We start from the raw sequence: 24,940 nt of genomic DNA on the forward strand, positions 1-24,940 counted from the left end.
CTTTCCTTCCAGCTTTATCTCTAGGAGTCTCCTATAGATCCATTTTTCCAGTGAGAGAGTTTTCTAGTTGTTCTGTTCCACGCTGTGACACCCCACCACCCCACCACCCCCCGCCATCCCACGTTGGCTCTGTGTTAGGCTTTTGTGTGGCAAACCTGGAACACTTCTTATACAAAACCAATGTCTTCTCTTCCCCCATTCTAATCTGCCGTTTGAGCCCCAGATCAGGACCTGCCTCCCTCACTGAGGGCTCCTTGGTGGGTTTGTGGTGAGGGAATGTGCCTTCCTCTGACTTTTCAAGTCATCCTTAGCCTGCATGACACTGTCTGCCCTTGTTTGTTCTAGCCTGGGCAGTTCACAGCCCTCTTGGAGGAGCCAGATAGAACTTGGACGGTGTCAGAGTAGCCCAAGAGGGTGATGCGAAGCTGGAGACCCGGGTGAAGGGGCTGACTTAGAAGAAGCAGAGACACTTCATTTGAAGGAGAAAAAGTAGAAGGTAACTTCACAGAATCTAAGTTTATAATGAAGTATCCATCTGCATGTCCACGGATGAGAGTAGATAGACACGGTATGTCTGTGGAGGCAGGGAAATTTCCTCCATGGTGGGTGCCTTTCAGGCTGGTGAGAATGCTGCAACCTGAGGCTGGACCAAAGGCAGAAATCAGAAAACACGCCCCACTCTCATGGTTCATTGTAGCCCAAAGACTTAAAGCTTTTAAAATGTCAGACAGATATTTGACTTGAGAGAGTGAAAATTTAAAAAGTAAATTAAAAACATACTTGTATTTAGAAATCAATTTTATAATCCCATGAAAACTTTCCTATGTTTCTCTTAATCAAGCCTGGAAATGAAAGTAATCTTAACATTTGCTTGCTTAACAGATCTGGGTGACTGTATAGCTATTTATGGAATTTGTTGTAAAAACAGAGAAGGAGAACTATCAATACTTGACAAAGTTAAGCAGTCTGGCCAAAAGAGAGGTCCTTTTTATTATTGGAAATCACTTTTTTTTTTGACTTGCGTTTTTCTCTGGCTTAACTCCCAGGTACGTGACAGTCTTGTAACTGAAGGGCAAGCTGGGTTTCGAGTGTCATTTCACAGTGTGTCCCCTCCTTTTCCTCTGCTTGTCCCCAGTCAAGACTCATTGACCTAAATTCTCCATCTCTGGCAGAGGTCCTTCTAACTCATCTTACTGGAGTTTTCTCCATCTCGATTACTGTGCCTGTTTTTTATAGGGAACTCTCCTCTGAGATCAAAGATAATGCACAGCAATTTACAGGAAATAAAGGAAATAGGAGAGGATGCTAAGTCATTTTAAGGGAAGGGGTGTCTGAAGAGGTGACTGTGTGGGAAGATCTGGTCTCTGCTGTAAGAACTGAGGCAGGACTCAGCTCCCGGGTGTGGGGGAAGGGACATGAGACCTGCTCTGTGGCGCATGGTCTCTTCATCCAGTCTCATCAGGAGTCCTCAGAGCTGACTGTGTCTCTGAGTCACCTGGGCTCCTTTGGAAGGTTGCAGACATCTGGGCCCTTACTCAGGCGATTTAACAAGTCCCCAGTGAGTTCTATACATCTGTAGTTTAAAGCAGGTGTCTTGAGGCTCAAACAGCACTGATGACCATTGACCCAGGCCCAAGAATATTTATTTCAAGATCCTAATTTGTTCCTCTTTCCTTCAAATACATTTATAACTGCAACCCCCCACCCCCACCCCGGCCCCCTCGCCAGGGCTCTAAGACAAGAATCTGGTTCAGACCAACTCTAGGGTATTCACTAGTGAAGAACAAAGGGGAAAGTCACAAAAATGAGAAAGGTTCAGAAATAAGACTACATAAATTATTTCGGAGACAATTTTTCCTTCTTAACAATTTTCAGAGGGATCTTGGGAGTAACACACGCACACAGAGTCAGGGAAGTGAGTAAACAGGAAAGAAAGATTGACTTTTATTACTTGCTGGTTTAAACTTAAATTTGTTTTTCTTTATATGTTGACTCCCCCCTTTCTTTCTCCCTTAGAACTGTATCAAGCTATTTTCAGGAAGGAGAAGTGGTTGCTTTGGCAGGGGGGTGGGGGGGATGAAAAGCATGACATCACCATGCTATTTTGAAAGAGTGAGAGAAATAGGCCAGTTTTAGGTCAGCTTAGTTTGGTTATGTTTGTAGGAGCTGAATTGTGTCTTTTACGAATTCGGCTTCCCTTGGGATTGCAGCTCTTCACGGGAAGGATAATATTTATTTAGAGCTAATTTGTAAACTTCATTTTCAGTTTAAGGTCTGGAACCTAAACGGTTATTCTGTTCTTCCAGGCGGTAACACAGACTTTGTGAGCATTTCAAAGGGGTTGGCTTTGCAGGCTTCTTCCCACACGCCCCCGTCTTCCCCAGCCCCCAACTGTCTGCTCGATTTTAGGTCAATCTGGGGTCTATCAGCTTGGAAAGCAAATCCTTAACCTGGACTTTTTGCTGCTGATAAGAGCTGTGTGGATGGCAAAGAGGCAACTTACTCATTTCTTTAGAATTTGCAGTGGAATCTTTTCTTGCTTGGAGTTGTTGTCAGCAACTCCTATTTTCCCAGAGAGGTTTTGAAATGTTCCCTCTGATCGTTAATGTGTTTATAACATTTCTCAAATGGAACTCCACACTCCTAACAAACATTCAACTTTTTGAAAGGGTTCACCGCACCATTTCTACCCCTGGAGACAAAAGAACACGTCTGTGCGGAGCATGGAAAAGGCTGCCCGATGATGGCTGAAATTTGCTTTCTAAGCAAACTGAGATATCATCGTTTTCTTGTTAAGAGCAGCATTTTACTCCGAGGTTCCTAGCCTATTTCTGGGTCTGATAGATGGTTCCTTTTTGGCCGCCTGGAGATAAGCCCGGGTCAAGGAAACAGCTTGCACTTGTCTCTTCAAGTCTAGCTCGGCCTCGCCGTATCGTTTCATGATTTCCTTTCTTGTTATCTTCAAACATTCCCTCAGAGCTGAGCTTGACAAGAACAGGAAGGTTGGCAAAGGTCTGGCAGGGAGGTTGTTTTTCTTCGTGGAGGAAAATGGACCCTTTCCTTTCCCCGCCCCCATCCCATCCTCTTTTATGGCCACCTCCTGGCCCTCTGCAAAGCTGATGGAAAAAAAGCTAAGAACGCCTCCTTCCCTTTTTACAGGAGGGTCTCTAAGAGGTTTCTAATCAGCTCACTGTCAGCCTGTTTCCTCTGATCAGCTTAAATAGGTCCACTTGAAGTTCACAACTGCCAAAGCGGGCGTTCAGATGGAAAGCAAGGGGCACCATAGGAGCAGTTAGGCACGTCCACCCGAGATTATCCAGGAGACTGTAATCCCAGGGAAAGTGCTGGGTCCTCAAACCCTTTCCTCTTGATTAAATAAGCATTTCCCCACTAAGAGGACAAGGCCTGCCAGTCCACAAGCTGATTCCTTTTCTCTTTCTACCTGCCCCCTCCCACACTAAAATGTAAACTTGGTGCCTGTGTCCTTAGCAGGAGCCGGTCCTAACCATCTTGGTACGAGTGAACCTTTTAACCTCTCGTGGACGGCTTTCTGTCTAACTCTGTACAGGAACAAAAAGCCCAAACAAAAGCAGGACACGTTATCTCAGGCCGACGGGGACGTGGGGGGCAGGAAGTCGGGGTTTCTGCCCTGTGGCCCCCAGGTCCTCTGCTGAGATTTTCCTGCTCTGTCTTCAGAAAAGAACGGCTTTGTTAACCATTAGCCAGTGACAAGAGTGTGTCCATTTCAGCAAAATTAATAAGAGATAGCATTTTTCTTCCTTCTAAATGGCCCATGTCAGTAATTAACATCGCCTGTCATTACTCAACTTGAAAGCTGCCTTCCCCGGCCCCCCTGACCTCGCCCTGGCTTTGTTAAACTGTGGCCTCCAGCCTGTGAGAGACCTAAACGCAGAAAAAGCACACGGGGGGACCCTCACCGAGGTGCCTTGAAAGAATCACTCCACAAATATTTATTGGGTGCCCACTGTGTGGAGCTACCAGGCTGAATCAGACAGGGACCCTTGTGGGAAGGAGACAGTGAGCAGGGATAGAGGGTTGTTTAAAAATCACAGCAGATACTGGAATTGTCACAAACCAGAGCAGACCCAGTGAGGAGGGGGACCCTGGCTCAGACATGACCCAGGCGGGAGTGTTCTGGGGGAGGTGACATTAGAAGGGAACATTCCAATGTTGGAGGTCATTGTATTTAAAAAGGATGATATTGCCTTGCACTTTTTTTTTTTTTTTTTTCAGAAAGAAGGGAAAAGAGCACTTTCATAGTGAATATATAAGCTGAGGGCTCAGGAGAGGATTTTTCCCTCTTTAGGTGGATTGTTTCCTAGTCTTTGTAGCCAATCAGCTGTTGACATTTTAATAACGGCACTGCTCCTAATTTAGTCAACTCCCCCCAAAGTGTGTTAAATATATTCCTGTCATTTTTCTCCATCAGATCTGTGCTCCAGGAGGATTCTTGGTCACAGAGCTGGATGTGTTAAGCTCAGAGATGAGTTAAGATATGCTGTACATATGTTATTCACATCTTTCACCATGCATTCCATGCTTAAAAGAGCCACCAAGCAAAATTCAAATGCTCTGAAAGGGGGGATGGGCTGAAAAATTATGGGGCATCAAGGGATGGTGTCTAATTGCAACTATGATGGTGAAGGTTTTTAATGATTATTTATGGAGAAGTAAAAGTGGCATGTTTGCGTTGTTGTGAAGAACATGAATAAATATATATGTTGAGAAGTATGGACTAGAAGACTCAACACTGAAATCTTACCAGTGTTTTTTTTTTTTTAGTAGCATTTTATTTATTTATTTTAATTAATTAATGTGTTTTTGGCTATGCTGGGTCTTCATTGCTGTGTCAGCTTTTCTCTAGTTGTGGTGTGAGGGCTTCTCATTGTGGTGGCTCATCTTATTATGGAGCACAGGCTCTAGGGCATGTGGGCTTCAGTAGTTGGAGCATGTGGCTCTGTCATTGCAGCTTGCAGACTCGATAGAGTGTAGGCTCAGTAGTTGGCACATGGGCTTAGTTGCTCTGCAGTGTGTTTTTCCTGGACCAGGGATCGAACTCATGTCCCCTGCACTGGCAGGTGGATTCTTTATCACTGAGCCACTAGAGAAGCCCAGTAGTGGTTACTGATGGCTGCTGAAAATGAGAAATGATTTAAATTTCTCTTCCCTGTAATTTTCAGTGTTTTCCAAGATGGTGTATGTACATTACTTTTGTAGTCAAGTGAAATGCTCTTGAATGAAGATGCTAAGGGGAAAAAAGACTTTATTAAAGTGAGAGGATGAACATAACTAGGAGGTCATTCTCCCTTCTCAAGCCACTTTGGTCGCATCATCAGCTGTAAAAAAAAGAAAAAAAAAAGGAAAAGCACACCCATGCAGCAATCAGAACCAAACACAGGAGGTTTTAAGTAACAATGCACAGCATTCAATAAACCCCATGGAAACATTCTCCTTTACCTGCGTGAGTTGAAAATTTGAGAGTCAATTCTTTTAGAAATTTTTGTAGTGAAAGAACCACTTCTGTCTCTTTCCTATGGAATTTAGATCTAGTAGACTCCAGGTTCTGAATTACTCAAGGGTTAGAAATCTCTTGCAGAGGCTGGCCTGATCACTTTTTCTGGGAGGCGGATAAATCCTTTGTTATTGTTCTCTTATTCAAGCCCAATGATATAAAAATCTAAAAACCAGTTATTCATCTAGCAACGCCCTTCACAAACGCACAACAATGAACCTCTTTATTTTTATCTATTATTTTGCAATTTTCTTTTACTCAAGTTACACACATCAGGTAAGCTTATTTATTTCACTGTTGGTGGTAATAAGTGTGCAGAGTGTCTCAAAGTAGGATGCTGCTGTCTGCAAGTCTGGGATCAGAGCAAATAGCTGGGCTTCTTATTCAAATCCTGTGTCAGATCATTTGCAATAGAAAAGCCTAGTTGGAGGGTACTGGGTGTGGATGGGGGGCTGGCGTCTGGGTAGGGAAGGCAGAGAAATGGAAAAAATGCAAACCTGTAGTTTAAGTTCAAATGGGTTCCCAGCTGCTTTTTGCATTTTGTGTCATTGGAACCTCACAACTTGAAGAGACCCTAAATTAGAGCAACATTCCCACCCCCGGGACCCTTCTCCACAACTGAGACGTCGCTCGATGTCTGAGTCACTCAAAATTGTGGGGCCAAAACATATAAACAGAACAAGAGAAGCCATTTGCCCGGGGCACGCAACTTTAAAACTGTTTTGAGTCTTTGAGACAGGGTTCCTCCCTTCTTTTCTCCTTACAAACATTCAGAAAAATGAAAAAAGAAACTCCAGGAGATGCTGTCTTTGTGATGAAAGATTTCAGGACCCTGTCTGCCCTTTGTAGCTTGATAACAATCTAGCTGCTGGCAGAGAAGGGTACGAGGAACAACAACTTAAAACAGAGAGGCTGGTCCTCAGCACAGAGCCTGCTCCGGATCCCTGAACCCCGGATGGGGGTGGGTGGAAGGGGCGGAACTGAGCTGAATGACCTTGCCCTTGGGAATCTCAGGAGTTCAAGGGAAAAGTCCTTTTCAAATCTGTTTTCCACCAGCTGGTGTCCTAGATGCTTTAGAAACACTTTCTCCTCTTCTATCTGTGCCTGGCTTCTCAGGAGATCAAGTCATTTATAGTAAATACAGATTAGAAACATAAAGAGCAAACTCTGCCTCAGGTACGTGGGGAGAGAAGAGTCAGAGTAAGAAAGTCGCTGTGGCTGACTGAGCAAATTAACTCTGAACTTTCTGGCAAGAAATGCAGAAAAAAGGCCGGTGGGAGGAAGGTGCGGGGCATAATTCTGGTTCCTTAGGAGGAAGAAACAGAGGCCCATAGGGCCAGCAGGGCCTTTCCTATCCTCAGGAGTGAAGAAGCTTCTCCTGTGTAACTTTGTATAGAAGCCTCTAGAACTGTGGTTGAAAATGCTGTCAAGGAGGCTTTCTAACCATTTTGCTTTTCCTTTAAACTTTCTGGCTTATGTATCTACTTGCTTTGGTTATTAAAATTTGTCCATTGATATTTCATTCTGGAGCTTTTCCTACAGAGGTGAACAATGCTGATAAATTAATTCAACAGGGAGGCCAGGAGACTCAGGTGGCAAACCGATGCCTTAAGCCAGGGATGCCTTGAGGCTGAGAAACTGTTGCCCAAGGACCACCAACGCCAGCAGCCAATAGACTTTTCTGAATGAGGCAAGCGCACTGCTCTGGCCAATCACATACTCTTGTTCCCTTTGCCGCAGCATCTTTGCGTAAGTCTATCTGGTTCGCGGTTGCTGGAGTGCTCCAAACCCATGCTGGTCTGGCTGCCCCATTATAATTGATTTTTGCTTGAATAATCTCTAAAGAGTTTTGATATGCTCCAGTTTATTTATTATTGTCTTTTCTAGTTTATTTCATAGTGCATAATTCACAATGCTATGGCTTTCAAACATTTTACTGCAATGAACACACTTGCACACATATTGTAACACATATTGCACACTTGCACACACTTGCACACATGCACTGACATGGAGATATGTATACTTATATTGCACGATATATAAATAAAAGGTCTTAGAAAACAGTGGAAATGGCAACCCACTCCAGTATTCTTGCCTGAAGAATCCCATGGATGGAGGAACCTAGCGGGTTACAGTCCATGGGGTCACAAAGAGTCGGACACGACTTCACTTTCACGTTCACCTTTTCTATAGTAGGTGCAGTCTGATATTTTCCATTCTACGGCTGGATAGCATCACCGACTCTGTGGACATGAGTTTGAATGAACTCCGGGAGTTGGTGATGGACAGGGAGGCCTGGCGTGCTGTGATTCATGGGGTCGCGGAGAGTCAGACACGACTGAGCGACTGAACTGAACTGAACTGACTGATATCTCATTTAATTCTGTTTCGTTTTTAAAAGCTGTATGTATTTTACAACATTAGTTCGAAAACTGGTGTTTAAATACATATCTCATGTGCATTAGTCGTTCAGTTGTGTCCGACTCTTTTCGACCCCATCGACTGTAGCCTTCCAGGCCCCTCTGCCCATGGGATTTCCCAGGCAAGAATACTGAAACGGGTTGCCATTTTTTTCTCCAGGGCAGTTTATCTTTTAACAATACAAAAATCAACAATTTATATACCTACAGTAGAGTTAGGATTGCAGGGTGCCCCCTTAGTGAGCATTTAACAAATACTTGCTGGATGAATGGATGAGAAATTAGTAATCCAATGTGCTGGCAATAAACAATCAGAGGATGCCATGAAAATATTTTAATTAAAATAGTAAAAAAAAAAAAACTAGAAATAAACCTAATATGAAGAAAACTGTAATGTTTTATTGAAGGACCAAAGGAAACTTGAATAAGCTGACACATACTGCATTGAATGGTACATTCAGAATTATGAAGGTTCTTCCCCCAGATAACTAATTCAGTGTGATCTTAAGGAAAATTGCAAAGGGTTATTTTATGAAACTTGACAGGCTGATCTGCAACCTTTTATAGATGAGAAAACGCACAGATTAATGAAAGGTTATTGAAAAAGGGTGAACACTGATAGGTTTATCCTACTTTATATCAAAACATACTTTAAAATGGTAGTAGTTAAAACAGTGTGTTCTTAACGTAAGAATAAAGAAATAGATCAATGGAACAGAGTCTATAAATACATCTATGTATGTTTGCATTGGAATTTAGTATTAAGACAAAAGTCTTTAAGTCTTAAAGACTTAAGACAAAAGTAACACTTTGAATTAGTTAGAATTGACTAAGCAAGAACCTATTCAAAAAACAGTGTCATGATAAGAAGAAAAGAAAATTTCAATCTCACCATAAATACAAAAATGTAATTTGTATAAAGAGCTAAATCTAGAGAAAAACAATAAAAGTACTAAAACTAAAATAGGAGAAATTTTGTAATTCTTAGATGAGTAATGTCTTTTTTAAGCAAGATGTAAAACTCAGAAACCATATAGGATACAGTTTTTTTAAGGCTGAATTAAACATCTTAAGCTTTAATATAGTGAGGTATAAAAACATGAGCAACAGTCTAGGGTAAAATATTTTCAAGCTACATAATAAAGATTAGAATTCATAATATATAAAGAGTTCATACAAATAAATAAGAAAAAAAGTGGAAAGATAGGCAAAATTATAAACAGTCCAGTCATGGATCTAAATAAAAATGACCAATTTACATATGGAAAGATGCTTAATGAGTAAATAATGAACAAAGATCAAAGTAATGATGGTAGATAATGCTTTATCCATGAGACTGAAAATTTTTAAAAACTCTATTGATTGCTTTCAATGTCGAGGGAGTATAAAATGGTACAGTCTTTGGAGGTCAATTTGAGAGTATATATCAAAAGTAAAAGTGTCCATATTCTTTGAACTATCACTTCTATTTTCCTGTTTCTGACCAAGTGGTTCTTTCTACATGTGTACAGAGAAACATTGATTAGGATTTTCAGTGTAGCACTGCTTATAATGGCAAAAAATTAGAAATCATTTAAACATCCATAATTAGGGAAATAAATCATGATCCATCCAATATTACAGAATAAAATGATGAAACAAAAGAGAATAGGGTAGACTTACAGTGCTCACATGGAATGAGTTATAAGATATATGTCTATGTGAAAAAGTACAAATGGAGCAATTCATACAGTTCACTCCTGTGTTCAGATAGACCTTGGAGATGCTGTGGATTCAGTTCCAATAGAATCTACATCACAATAAAGTGAGTCACAAAACTTTTTGTTTTCCCACTGTGTAGAAAGTTTATGTTTAGACTATACTGTAGTTTGTTAAGTGTGTAATACATTATGTCTAAAAAAGCAAGGTATATATTTTAATTGTTGTTGTTTAGTTGCTAAGTTGTGTCTGACTCTTTTGTGACTCCATGGGCTGTAGCCCACCAGGATCTTCTGTCCATGGGATTTCCCAGGCAAGAATAATGGAGTGGGTTGCCATTTTCTTCTCCAGGGGATCTTCCCGACCCAGGCAGACAGATTCTTCACCACTGAACCACCAGGGAAGCCCACATACCTTAATTAAAAATAATTTATTGCTGAAAAGTGCTAGTTAAGTTCAGTTCAGTCACTCAGTCATGTATGACTCTTTGGACACCATGTACTGCAGCATGACAGGCTTCCCTATCTATCACCAACTCCCAGAGCTTGCTCAAACTCATGTCCATCGAGTGATGCCATCCAACCGTCTCATCCTCTATCATCCCCTTTTCCTCCTGCCTTCAACCTTTCCCAGCATCAGGGAATTTGGAAAACATAGCAGTGGCCACAGGACTGGGAAAGGTCAGTTCATTCCAATCCCAAAGAAAGGCAATGCCAAAGAATGTTCCAACTACTGCACAATTGTACTCATCTCACATGCTAGGCAAGTAATGCTCAAAATTCTCCAAGCCAGGCTTCAACAGTATGTGAACCATGAACTTCCAGATGTTCAAGCTGGATTTAGAAAAGGAGGAGGAAGCAGAGATCTAATTGCCAACATCCGCTGGATCATAGAAAAAGCAAGAGAGTTCCGGAAACATCTACTTCTGCTTTATTGACTATGCCAAAGCCTTTGACTATGTGGATCACAACAAACTGGAAAATTCTTCAAGAGATGGGAATATCAGACCACTTGACCTACATCTTGAGAGACCTGTATGCAGGTTAGGAAGCAACAATTAGAACCAGACATGGAATAATGGACTGGTTCCAAATTGGGAAAGGAGTGTGTCAAGGCTATATATTGTCACCCTGCTTATTTAGCTTACAAGAGTACATTTCACAGAGTACATCATGTGAAATGCTGGACTGGAAGAAGCACAAGCTGGAATCAAGATTGCAGGGAGAAATATCAATAACCTCAGATATGCAGATGACACCACCCTTATGGCAGAAAGCGAAGAGAAACTAAAGAGCCTCTTGATGAAAGTGAAAGAGAAGAGTGAAAAAGCTGGCTTAAAACCCAATATTCAAAAAACGAAGATCATGGCATCCGGTCCCATCACTTCATGGTGAATAGATGGGAAACAATGGAAACAGTGACAGACTTTATTTTCTTGGCCTCCAAAAGCACTGCAGATGGTGACTGTAGCCATGAAATTAAAAGATGCTTGGAAGAAAAGCTATGACGTTGAAAGGAAAAAGCTATGAAAGAAAAACTATGACCAACCTAGACAGCATATTAAAAAGGAGAAACATTACTTTGCCAGCAAAGGTCCATTTAGTCAAAGCTATGATTTTTCCCATAGTCATGTGTGGTTATGAGAGTTGGACTATAAAGAAAGCTGAACACCAAATAATTGATGCTTTTGAACTGTGGTGTTGGAGAAGACTCTTAAGAGTCCCTTGGAGAGCAAGGAGATCAAACCAGTCAATCCTAAAGGAAATCAATCCTGAGTATTCATTGAAAGGACTGAGTTGAAGCTGAAGCTCCAATATTTTGTCCACCTGATGAGAAGAATTGACTCATTAGAAAAGACCCTGGTGCTGGGAAAAGTGCTAACCATCACCTGAACCTCAGTGAGTCAGTCACTATACCAAGTGTTCAGTTCAGTTCAGTCGCTCAGTCATGTCTGACTCTCTGCGACCCCATGAATCACAGCACGCCAGGCCTCCCTGTCCATCACCAACTCCCGGAGTTCACTCAAACTCATGTCCATTGAGTCGGTGATGCCATCCAGCCATCTCATTCTTGGTCGTCCCCTTCTCCTCCCGCCCCCAACCTTTCCCAGCATCAGAGTCTTTTCCAGTGAGTCAACTCGTCGCATGAGGTGGCCAAAGTATTGCAGTTTCAGCTTTATCATCAGTCCTTCCAATGAACACCCAGGATCTCCCTTAGAATGGACTGGTTGGATCTCCTTGCGGTACAAGGGACTCTCAAGAGTCTTCTCCAACATCACAGTTCAAAAGCATCAATTCTTCGGCGATCAGCTTTCTTCACAGTCCAACTCTCACATCCATACATGACCACGGGAAAAACCATAGCCTTGACTAGGTGGACCTTTGTTGGCAAAGTAATGTCTCTGCTTTTTAATATACTATCAAGGTTGGTCATAACTTTCCTTCCAAGGAGTAAGCGTCTTTTCATGGCTGCAATCAGCATCTGCAGTGATTTTGGAGCCCCCAAAAATAAAGTCTGACACTGTTTCCACTGTTTTTCCATCTATTTCCCATGAAGTGACGGGTAATAATGATGAAAAAGTTCAAAAGATTACAAGAATTACAAAAATGTGACAGAGTCATGAACTGAGCAAAGTCTGCTGGAAAAATGGCGCCTTTAGACTTGCTTGATGCAGGGTTGCCATCAACATTCAGTTAGTAAAAAACATAACATTTGCAAAATGCCATCAAAATGTAATAAAGGGAGGTATGCCTGTAATTCTATACTGTATGAACATTTAAAGGAATATATTCATTCTTAGTTATTAAACACTGTTTTAAAAATTCAAAAATATTTTTAGCTGGTGTGCTTTTCAGAAAGGAGACATTTTATCCAAACTTACTTAAGCAATGGAAAGGGCCTCAGGAGTTCTTAGCTATCTGGGTAAATGGAGTCATTTTTACCCTCTTTTCTGGAAGAATTTATTTCCTTTCAATGTAACCACCTCTGGTCCCCCTCCCTCGCCACCCCAGGGCCATTCTCCTTTCTAAGCAGGGAGGCTCTTCCCAGGAGATGCTATGCACAGTCTCTGAAGTAATGGAAGATCAAGGGCTTGAGCAGTTTCAAACCCTCTGCCCATAACTCCACTTAGCTGGTGGAGTTACTGCCTCACTATCCAAGCTGTTATTTTAAAGTCTCACATTCTTTCCTCTGCTGTGCTCTTTTTGGGTTGATGTCATCGTACAAAGTGGTCAGTGGGGAAAAGAGTTTGGGCAGCTCACACCAGGACAGTTAGTTCTTGCGTGATTGAAAGCTGGCTAGTTGGATTTAATTCTCCTTAAAAAAAAAGAAAAAGTCCCAAAAAGTTACACTTGGTGGTCTGGTGCATAAATCAATATCCGACAAAGCTCCCCCTCCTTACAATGTGTAATGCTCAAAAAACGAGACACATTTGTAGGCCTCTTGGGTATCTCTGTTTGAATGACCCTCTTTTTTTTTCCTCCTGACCTGTACTCTCCACACTGTATATCAAAATCCAGAGGCTCTTTTATCTTCCCCCCTCTTTGGGAAATTCATTTGGGTTTCATTCATGCCATGCAAACCTTTTCTGTTCTAAGCAGTAAAAGAATATAGTGTCTGAAAAATAGCCCTTGGGCAGGACAGCATGGAAACCAATGCCCATCCCTTCTGCCAGCCTGAGGAGTGTTTCTCTTACAATTTATATGCAGTCGTTAAAAATCAGAATGATCTGCTCTGAGATCCAATAAAGTCACACTTGATTTACATCCCTGGGAAAATGTTTTTCCAACATCCCTTCAAATAAAATTTTAAGTTAACACTTTTTCTGGAGTCTCTCTCTCTCTGTGTAATGGGAAACTTCCTTTAAATGCACTGAAATAGCTGTCATAGTTTGAGGCAATTTGTGTACAGATACATTATGATGCCAATTGCATATCACAGAGAAAACCATTTTTATTCTATTAGGGTGAAGATCTGTCAGTGAATTATCTCTTGCTCTTTTGTCTGATTGTCCCTCCCTTTTCAGACTTACTCTTGCACTCTGAACCATGTTGGTGCATGTGTGCTTGTGTGCTCAATTGTGTTTGACTCTGCAACCCCATGGACGTAGCTACCAGGCTCTTCTGTTCATGGAGTTTTCCAGGCAAGAATACTGGAGTGGTTTGCCATTTCCTACTCCAGAGGATCTTCCCTACCCAGGATTGAACCTGCTTCCCCTGAGTCTCCTGCATTGGCAGGCAGATTCTTTACCACAGTGATACCTGGGAAACCCTGTTTTGGTGGTTCAGTCAATTTAGTGCTTGCAACACCACTCCCACCACAGGGTGACATGTGACCAGTCAGGCCAGACAGTAGTCTTTTTCAGAGACTCATATGGATGCTGAGTGTGAATGGTCTCTGCGGGGGAGAAAATTTTCAGAGCTGCTTGGGGCCAGTTTTCTGGCCATGTGGGTAGAATATGCCTCAGAATGACGTCACTGCAGAAGTGAGCAGAGGCAGGAGATGCACAGGTCGCTGGAGGGAAGGAAGGATGGATGGATATATGGATGACGAGTAGAAGAGGGGTGGATAAATGGAAGGATAAATGATGGATGGGTGAGTGGGTGGATGAAGGGAAGGAAAGATGGATGGATGGATGGATGATGGAGGGATGACGGATGGATGGGTGGGTGGGTGGATGGATGGATGGATGATGGATGGATGGGTGGGTGGATGGATGGATGGATGGATGATGGAGGGATGACGGATGGATGGGTGGGTGGATGGACGGATGGATGGATGATGGAGGGATGATGGATGGATGGGTGGGTGGATGGACGGATGGATGGATGATGGAGGGATGATGGATGGATGGGTGGGTGGATGGATGGATGGATGGATGATGGAGGGATGACGGATGGATGGGTGGGTGGATGGACGGATGGATGGATGATGGAGGGATGATGGATGGATGGGTGGGTGGATGGACGGATGGATGGATGATGGATGGATGGGTGGGTGGATGGACGGATGGATGGATGGGTGGGTGGATGGATGGATGGATGGATGATGGAGGGATGACGGATGGATGGGTGGGTGGGTGGATGGATGGATGGATAGATGATGGATGGGTGGGTGGATGGAAGAAAGGATGGATGAATGAATAAGATGGATGGATGGTGGATGCTTGAGTGGATGGACGAGTGGGTAGATGAATGGATGGAGGGATGGATGAATAGAAAGATAAATACAATGTCACACCTGCCTTCCAGGCACCAAGTGATTGTCCAGGATTCAGGGACTGAACCAAAGGATCGAAATGAGGGAGACCTGTCCTGCAAGGAATCCTGCCCAACAAGATGGCTCCTTAATGGACGGAGACAAACTGGCCTCAATGGACTTCTCTTGGATGGGGAAAATCAGTGATGTAGGTCCAGAGCTCAGGGCGTTCTGAGCAGCACTGAGTGAGCCCTGCCTCAGCTGTCCCTGAAGCCTGAGGAGCATCTCAGACTTGGAGGCACTGTTATCCCCATGCTTCTATAGCTGCTGAGACTGCTTACAAGTTGGCTGAGTTCCCAGTGCATCCATTCTTAAAGTCAAGTCCTATCACTAAAGGCAATCTGTGTGTCTTGCCTTTGCAACATCAAAGAGTCTAATTCAGGAGGTGACTTTTTAAAATGTTTTATAAGCTTAGTGATAGTTTGGAGACACTGCAAATTATGGATTTGGGAGAGATCAGAGAGGAATAGCTGGGCGCATTGCAAAATAGGGAGTCATTTGAATGTGAAGAAACACTAGTGAACACTCTGCCACCTGGGCGAAGGAAAGTCAGCTCAGTTTTGAATAAGGGCTGGGGGCAGACAGAACGAGCACCAGTTTTCCCTGTCGTGAGCTGTGAGACCTGCTTGGCCCCAGCTTCAATTCCAGTCTTGGTTTACAGAGTCCTTTTATGGACAGGACCCTGTTTCATCAGGCTCTGGAGGAGTCAGGCATGGCTCTTCTCTCCTGACCCTGGTGGGGTGGAGAGGCTGGGCCTTCAGAGATAAGCCTGAGAGAAGTCTGCCTCGGGGAGAGTGGCCTGAGGTGCATGCATGTTTAGGGTAAATTAAGTGCTGCCAGATGCCTGTGATGACTGGTGGGTCTGGAAGTGTGTCTCCAGCTCCCGGAGAATTGGCAGCTTTTGCTTTTCTCTGCTTGAAGCAAGGGTTATTTCCATCTGCTTCCTGATGCTGTAGAGGTAGAAGGCCCGCCAGACAGAGGTCCCAGGGCTGGAGTCTGTGAGCACCAGTGAGTGCCTGTCTGCATTCAGGCTCACAAAGCCTGTGACTGGTGCAGGGAGAGGAGGGGACGTGGGGGCGCTGCGCCCCTTTGAGAGGGAGCTGCTCTCAATCAAGGGAAAAACTCTCAGCAGAGACCTGGGTCCTCCCTCCACTCAATGTATTTAAAATGTGGTACGACTTTCCTCTGCTCTGTCCTCTTCCAGTTCCCCTCTTACGTCCTTATCTATTCTTCCCAGGACTTTAAGAGGGACAAACAGACCTTGAGGTTATGGGATTTCCTCCCCTTCCCTCCTCATGCTGGCCAGAAGCACGTTTCTTAACAATCTCTCCATCCCAGTCTGTCTGTATTTCCAACCTCCTCTCTCTCCTTCTTTCCCTCTGTCTCTAGTTCCTTCTACTTTTTCCTCTCCTCGTTTAGTCTTCGATTCTCCTTCCATCCCTCTTCCCTATAAATCACAAAATCTGAACACCCAGATTATTTTATCTCTGAAATTTGCAGACAGCAAACTAATCTGATGAAAGAGAAATGAAAAATTTTCACGTCATTTCAATTTCTATCTTCTGCTGTGTCTTCTCAAACACGTATTGTAAGTAATAAAAGATTTGATTCTGTTTGTTTTGATTTTCAATCACAGGCAGCATATATAACTTTTTTCTTCCCTGATGAGTCCCTGATGGCTTCATCCAAATATCATCTCATCCAAACGCTTTCCTTAAGCAAGAGTGCTCATGTGTCTCCTTAAAATGACCATTTTTTCAAAGGTGGGACAAGATGCTTCTTCAATGGAATAGAGGAACGGGATACATTCTCTTGGTTCTGCTTTTCTAGGTTATAACCTTATGGTTTTGTTCCAGGAAAATATATTGTTTTCAGAAAAATGTAAAGCCCCAGTGGGCCTATATAGTTTTCTTTCCTCACTAAAAGCTATTGTGACTGGGTGTCTGTCCATTCAGGCAGTCAGCTTGGCTGGCTGACTGGATTCTTCCACCCATTCACAGGCTGTTTAAACAATAATTTATTTAGCTACTATGAAGGGTAAGCTCTGTGATAAAGAGAGGTCTCCAATCACACTGAGTATCTCCTTATCAGTGAGACAAGTAAAATAATCACAAAATGAATGAACAGGATGGTTTTAGATGTGCGATGAAGACAATAGAAGAAGTTGATGTGACCCTGAGTGGGGAGTGGGATGTTCATTTAGAGGGCGGGGCAGGAGGCCTCTTGGCAGAAGAAAAAGCACATTCTAAAAGCTTCAGGTGAGCAGCAGCTAACATACATCTATGTGGGTGAGAGATGGACCATGGCGAAAACTAGGCATCCTTGACTAAAAGTTTTAAAAGGAGCTGAAATGAATTTGACTTAAATTTCTTTGCTTTAGCAAATGTCTTCCTTCTTATCTTCCTCTTCTTCCTCCTCCCTCTGATGAGGGGCTGACACAAGCTAATGGTCATCCTCAACCCCGACCGCAAAGGGCCAGTTTCTCTTTTACCACTTGTGGCCACAAAGTCAGTTTCTGCACAGAGATCAGTTATCTTTCCGTCTTTTGGTTTCTTCCCAGAGGCCCAACAGCATCACAATTCATACCTTGAGGAAGAGACTGCAGTGGGTTCATTTGTCCCTTGGTATGTTTTCCCCCAATATCAGGGGGATGTGATTTTCAAGATCACAGAATGGAAAGAATCCCACATCAGCTCTCTGTTGATGACTCAGAGAATTTTTTTACATTTCTGTGTCTTTGATTAGCCTGAAAGTATGTTGAGTGAAGAAGCCCTTTCAATAGTATTTTAACCAAGATCAGAGAACTGCATGTGGCTCCAAGAAGTTTATTTTGTGTCTCAAGCTGGCCAATGATTAGCCTGTGCCCAACAACTTAACCTAAGAGGCACTTAAGTAATGGAGAGTGAATACAAAATAAAAGAAAATTACAGAGCATGGAGATAAGGGGAAAGCTGAAAAAAAAAGTGGCATTTCACCCTTCAAAGTTGGGGGAGATTGTGATCAAGCTTTAGATGCTGTCTGCCTGATAGGTGGCTTTGAGTTAATTTTATTACTTAACTTGGTCAATACGTTGGAGTCCTTAGTGATTATGTGGATGGGGCCAGATCAGGACAAACTATCCATAAGTGCAAAAATAATTTATAAGTGTTTCAGTGTATAGATAGAAGTTTCAATTAAACAGGAAGTTCTGATTTTAAATTTGTAGGGACCTAAGTCTTCCCTCGGAGAAGGCAATGGCACCCCACTCCAGTACTCTTGCCTGGAAAATCCTATGGACAGAGGAGCCTGGTAGGCTGCAGTCCATGGGGTCCTGAAGAGTCGGACGCGACTGAGCGACTTCACTTGTCACTTTCGTGCTTTGGAGAAGGAAATGGCAACCCACTCCAGTGTTCTTGCCTGGAGAATCCCAGGGATGGTGGAGCCTGGTGGGCTGCCATCTATGGGGTCGCACAGAGTTGGACACGACTGAAGCGACTTAGCAGCAGCAGCAAGGCTTCCCTGGAGAAGGCAATGGCACCCCACTCCAGTACTCTTGCCTGGAAAATCCCATGGACGGAGGAACCTGGTAGGCTGCAGTCCGTGGGGTCGCTAAGAGTCGGACATGACTGAGCAACTTCACTTTCACGCATTGGAGAAGGAAATGGCAACCCACTCCAGTGTTCTTGCTTGGAGATTCCCAGGGTGGGGGAACCTGGTGGGCTGCTGTCTCTGGGGTCGCACAGAGTCGGACAGGACTGAAGCGACTTAGCAGCAGCAGCAGCAAGGCTTCCCTGGTGTCTCAGTGGTAAAGAATCCACTTGCCAGTGGAGGAGATGTGGGTTCGAGCCCTGGGTTGGGAAGATTCCCTCGAGAAGAAAATGGCAACCCACCCTAGTATTCATGCCTGGGAAATCCCATGGACAGAGGAGTCTGGCGGGCTAGTCCTTGGGGTCACAAAAGAGTGGGACACGACTGAGCGACTAAACAACAACAACACAATCATACATCAAGCAAAAATTGCTTTCAGGAGATGTTTGATAATGGTTTAAAATATGCCTCTCAATTTACCGAATTGATAGATTCAGTAAAAGCATGATCAAGAACATAGATGATTTGAACAGCACGATTATGTTTACTTACTGAGACATAAACATACACTCATCGTGTGTATATACAAATGTATTCTGAGTGTATGTGTCCTCTGTACCTGGCTACTGGAAATTACACAATCTTTTTAAGTGCATATGGACTAATTAAAAAATTTATTACTTTATAGTCATAAACCAAGCTTACAAATTTCAAGAGTCCCTAGCCACAATACAAAACAAACAAACAAACAAAACAAACAAAAAAAAACTAGAAATTAACAACCAAAAGATAAACTTAAAAAAAAATCTCATATTCTTGGAAATTGACAACAAAAAAGGGCCTACGACTCAAAGAAGAATTCATTATGCAAATTGAAAGTAGTTTAAGTTAAATGATAATGGATCAGGAATACTAGCTATAGAAACTTAGCAAGTATGGCTAAAGTGTATCTGAGTAACATTTGTGGTTTTAATTGCTTGTTAGAAAAGAAGAAAGGCTGACAAGAAATTAGCTATGTGTCCATCTTTAGAAGATAGAAAAAAATAAAAGTAATTGAATGGGTCCAAAAAATAGTTTAAAAAAAAAAAAAGAGAGAGAGAGAAATACATGAAATGAGAAATAAAACCACAAAATTATCAAGGCCAAATTTGCTTAGAATGACAAACTTCTGACAGAGCAAGAAAAAAGAGAAGTCCCAGTTTTAGGATGAATAAAGCTCATAAGTACTGAAGTATCAGAAATTAGATTATAAAGGAATATTATGACCAAGCTGATGTCAAATACTTATAAATGCCTATGGAGCTGAAAAATTCCTAGAAAAGTACAAATTATTAAAGTTGACTTAAGAAGTAATAAATACCTGAAGGTTCCTGTCACTTTGAAAGAATTCAAGTCAGTAGTTAAAAATCCCTCCACAAAATAAACACCAGTTCCAGATGTTTTTATGGGTTGTTTCTATTATATGTTCAAGGAACAGATTCAGGCTTAGACAAGCTCTTTGCAAAGAATAGAAAAAGAGAAAACACTTCTCACCCATAAGACTAATACAACCTTGATTCCAAAAGTTGACAGGATATTTTGTGGGAAGGGAAATCACAGACCAATCTGGCTGTGAACCGAGATGCAAGAACCTAAATAAACTATTCGCAGACTAGAGCTAGCAATAATCAAGTAGCATTTATTTCTAGAATGATTGATTTAATATTATAAAATGTGTCACGTAAATCATCATATTTATAGTTTAAAGGAGGAAACGTGATCATAATAGATTCAGATAAACATTTGATGAAATTCATCAAGCATTCATAAGAAAACCTTAGCAAGCTAAGTTTAGAATGGTGTGGTGGTGGTGGTTTAGTTGCTAAGTTGTATCTGACTCTGTGACCCCATGGACTATAGACTGCCAGACTCCTCTGTCCATGGGATTCACCAGGCATGAATACTGGAGTGGGTTGCCATTTCCTTCTCCAGGGGATCTTCCTGACCCAGGGATTGAACCTGGGTCTCCCACCTTGCAGACAGATTCTTTACCAACCGATCCACCAGGACATGGAACTTCCTTTATTTACACTAAATATCTTTGTAGTGGAAAATCATGAAAAGTCATGCCTTTAACATCAAGGATGAAAAAAGGACTGTGACTGCTCTTACCTCTGTTAATCAACGTAGCTCTGGAGTGCAAGCCAGCATAGTCAAACCAGCAGTCAAAGTGCAAGGGTCAGAAGGAAAAAAACAATCACTGTTTTTTTATGACAATATAATTTTCCATATACATCAGCTTCCCTGGTGGCTCAGACGATAATCTGCCTGCAATGCAGAAGACCCGGATTCGATCCATGGGTCAGGAAGATTCCCTAGAGAAAGGAATGGCAACCCACTCCAATATTCTTGCCTGGATAATCCCATAGACAGAGGGGTCTGGTGGGCTATGATTTTCCATATAGGAAAAGCAAATCTACAAATTATGGGAAATATCACCCACAGAGCTGTATCTAGCTGGGGTCTCTACAGGAATCAGGCAACATCCTTGATGTAGCCTTTGATGACTAGACAGATGTAGGCAGGGTGAAGGGGAGCCAGTAAAGATGGTCAACCCCTGTGGTAAGTAACACTGAGGACCCTCAGGTTTGTGCAGTCAGAGGGGAGGAGTGAGAGGAGGGCGTGGTTAGCTGAATGTGGAGAGGGAGTGGACAGCTGTAGGCAACTTCTGAAAGTGGGAGGTGAGTGTTTGTTTCAGGAGAAGAGCACAGCCCTGCTGATTGGCTGCATGCAAGACAGAGTGGGGTACAACACCCCATTTTACTTTCTTCCTGTCCTCTGCTCTCCTCACCGTAGCTTCCTGTTTCTGACTTTCCTGGGAGCCAGGACACAGGGAGTCCCTGATGCAGAGTCTACAGAGTTTGTTTCCTGGGCACAGGGCATTGTGGGAACAGTGGTGGGCACACTTGAGGGCAAAGAGAGGATGCCTAGCAAACATCTAACAAGGGCTGTGAGGTTCCTTTATGTAGACACATGTGACTGTATTCAACTGTAATAAGGGAAGCTAAAATGGAGAAAGAACCATATTCATGACAGAAAGACTTATAAAAATGTCAGTTCTTTCTCACATGATGAGAGATTGAAAACAATTTTAATAAAAATTCCAACAGGATATTTTTGCAGGACTTGATTTGCAGATTCTAAATTTTAATGGAAGAGTAATTGATGAGAATAAGCAAGACAGTCTTAAGAGGAACCAGGATATGTAACTCTATAACATATCAAGTCTTCTTATAAGGTTTTAGCAATCAAGACACTGTCTATTAACACAGTGAGATCAAAGGAATAAAATAGTCCAGAAAGAGGCAAATCAAGCAGAAATCTCATATATGGCTAAGCTCACAATTGCAGGTCAGTGTGGAGATAATTCAACAAGTGTGCCGGGCTTGGTTATGCATGGGGGAAAACCATAAAAACTTTCTTATATGGCAGTTCAAACTGGAAATAGAACTGCCATATGATCCAGCAATCGCACTCCTGGGCATACACACCGAGGAAACCAGAATTGAAAGAGACATATGTACTCCAATGTTCATTGCAGCACTGTTTATAATAGCCAGGACATGGAAGCAACCTAGATGTCCATCTGCAGATGAATGGATAAGAAAGCTTTGGTACATATACACTATGGAGTATTATTCAGCCATTAAAAAGAATACATTTGAATCAGTTCTAATGAGGTGGATGAAACTGGAGCCTATTATACAGAGTGAAGTAAGCCAGAAAGAAAAACACCAATACAGCATACTAACGCATATATATGGAATTTAGAAAGATGCAAATGATAACCCTGTATACGAGACAGCAAAAGAGACACAGATGTATAGATCAGTCTTTGGGACTCTGTGGGAGAGGGTGAGGGTGGGATGATTTGGGAGAATGTCATTGAAACACGTATGTTGTCATATGTGAAATGAATCACTAGTTCAGGGTCAATGCATGTTATAGGATGCTCGGGGCTGGCATGCGGGGATGACCCAGAGGGAGGATAAAGGGAAGAGGGAGGTGGGAGGGGGGTTCAGGAGGGGGAACTTATGTAAACCCGGGGCGAATTCATGTCAATGTATGGCAAAACCAACCAATATAATATTGTAAAATAATTTGCCTCCAATAAAAAATAAATTAATTACAAAATTAATAATAATAATAATAAAATTTTTTTAAAAAGTGAAAAAAAAAACTTTCTTATAGTCTACATTTAAATGGGAATTCTGAAGTGAGAGAGCAAAGTGGATTAAAATCTAAGATGTAAAAGGTAAAATTTTAACAGACTTAGAAGAGAATATCAAAGAATATCTTTACAACTCTGGGACTAGAGCAGGATTCCTGAACAAGTACAAAGGGCATAAACCATAAAAGAAAATGGATAAATTCAGCCACGATAAAATGAAGATCCTCTGTCCTTCAGAAGACATCAGTGAGAGAGTGAGAAAGCAAGTCATAATCTGGGATATTTCAACACGTAGCTGACAAGGATTAGTATTCTGAAGGTATGCACAATTGTTTACAAATTAATAAGGAAATGATAAACAAGCCAATGATAAAAGAGGCAGAAAACATGAATGGGCAAGACACAGAAGAGGTCTGAGTAACTAATGAACATGTGGAAAGTGCTCAGCCTCATTAGTTACCAGGACAGTTGGCAATGAGATGTTACCACACACCCTCCAGAATGGTCCAAATTAAAATGTCTCAGGACAGCAAAGGGCTTCCCTGGTGGCTCAGATGGTAAAGAATCTGCCTGCAATGCAGGAGACCTGGGTTCTGTCCCTGGGTTGGGAAGATCCCCTGGAGGAGGAAATGGCAGCCTGCTCCAGTATTATTGCCTGGAGAATCCCACGGACAGCAGAGCCTGGCACGCTACAGTCTATCCGGTCGGACACCAGTGAGCAACCTTCACAAAGGAGAGGGGACGCTGGTGGGAGTGTGGATCCAAAGGAACTTTCACACTTTGCTGTGCCTGTGCAAGCCAGTGAAACTATTTTAGAAAACAGTTTATTAGGAATCAGGTCAAACACACGAATATCCTGCAAGCCCATCACTTGCCCACTTTTGATTTTCAAAAGTGACCTAATTGTGGCTAGATCTAAGTCATCTCCTCAAGGAACACTTGCACTTTTTGAATAGGAGACACATATAGGATGATTCATAGCAACATTGCTTGTGACAGCTCTGAAATAAAACGCCCTAAACCTCCACATCCAATGACTGCATGGGGGATGAGCATATGGGGTATGTTGAGTAATGGAAGACTTTAGATATGTGGAAACGATGAATACTAAACACAGATCAGGTTGGACACACAGTGTATGCGAAAGCCAAAATAGGACAAAACAAAATAGTAAAGTGTGGAAGAGCATATACACAAATGAAAAGCAGGCAAAACTCAACAGTGTGCTGTTTAAAGATGCCCTCATATCTGGAAAATTCAGAAGGAGAATCAAGGAGTGATTTATACAAAACTCAGAAGGGGAAGGTGGAGGCATTCCCAGGGCCTCTGGGTAATTAGGCATATTTGTTTCTTAAGCTGGGTAATGGGTACATGGGCATTTGCTTCATTCATTTATTTTAATTTAAAAATTTGCTTATTTATGGTTGCACTCTATCTGCAGTGAGCAGGGGCTGCTCTCTAGTTCCACTGCACAGGCTTCTCTTTGTGATGGCTTCTCTTGTTGCAGAGCATGTGTTTTAGGGTGTGTGGGCTCAGTAGTTGTGACAGGTGGGCTTAGCTGTCCATGGCATGTGGCATCTTCCTGGACCAGGGATCGGACCCATGTCCCCTGCATTGGCAGGCGGATTCTTAGCCACTGAACCACAGCGAAGTCCCTGATTCATTATTTTTTAAAGTATAGTTCTTTAACATGTACATAGAGTAAGTCCCCTGTATTTGAACCTCCAAGTTACAAACTTTCAAAGATGCAAAATTGCATTCCATCAATATCAGGTGTGAGTGAAATGGCATCTCGCCCTCCATCTCCTATTGCTGACAATCCTTCAGCCCTACCATCGCCCTCCTCCGGTCAGTAACTCTTCTGGCCTGTTCACTCGATGCCAGCCCCTGGATGCAGCTGTTGTACTGTACTACTGTACCTTTCAAGGTACTATACTGGCAGATTGAAAATATTTTCTTTATTTTTTGTGTTTGTTTCTATGTATTATTTGCGTGAAAAGTATTATAAACCTATTACATTTTTTCTTGCTTTTTATCAAGCAAATTGACAACATTTGAAAAAGGATCATTGAAAGAATATGAGGAATCACATATTGTTGTTGGGAATGTAAAATGCAAGTGGTGGCTAGTTCTATCATAAGTTTGAAAAGTCCTGAAAAGGGGGGTTCTTTGCTGTGGTAGGTCTACCTATGAGAACTTATGATCATAAAACCATCATAGATGTGTGTACAAATTTCCATTTAGTGCAGTACT

The 24,940-nt window shown here is 42.4% G+C and overlaps 1 long non-coding RNA gene across 2 annotated transcripts in view; it reads left to right on the forward strand.

The window, feature by feature from the left end:
* Nucleotides 1-382: 382 nt before the first annotated feature.
* Nucleotides 383-24,940, forward strand: part of LOC148775439 (uncharacterized) — a 45,152-nt gene continuing 20,594 nt past the window's right edge. For both annotated transcript variants that reach the window (XR_016039237.1, XR_016039238.1), the window contains exon 1: nucleotides 383-496. This is a non-coding gene — a long non-coding RNA (uncharacterized LOC148775439). The remainder of the gene's footprint in view (nucleotides 497-24,940) is intronic.

This window comes from Moschus berezovskii, chromosome 15 (assembly GCF_049115385.1).
Source record: "Moschus berezovskii isolate FMDL1 chromosome 15, NW_MosBer_1.0, whole genome shotgun sequence".
NCBI lineage: Eukaryota > Metazoa > Chordata > Mammalia > Artiodactyla > Moschidae > Moschus > Moschus berezovskii.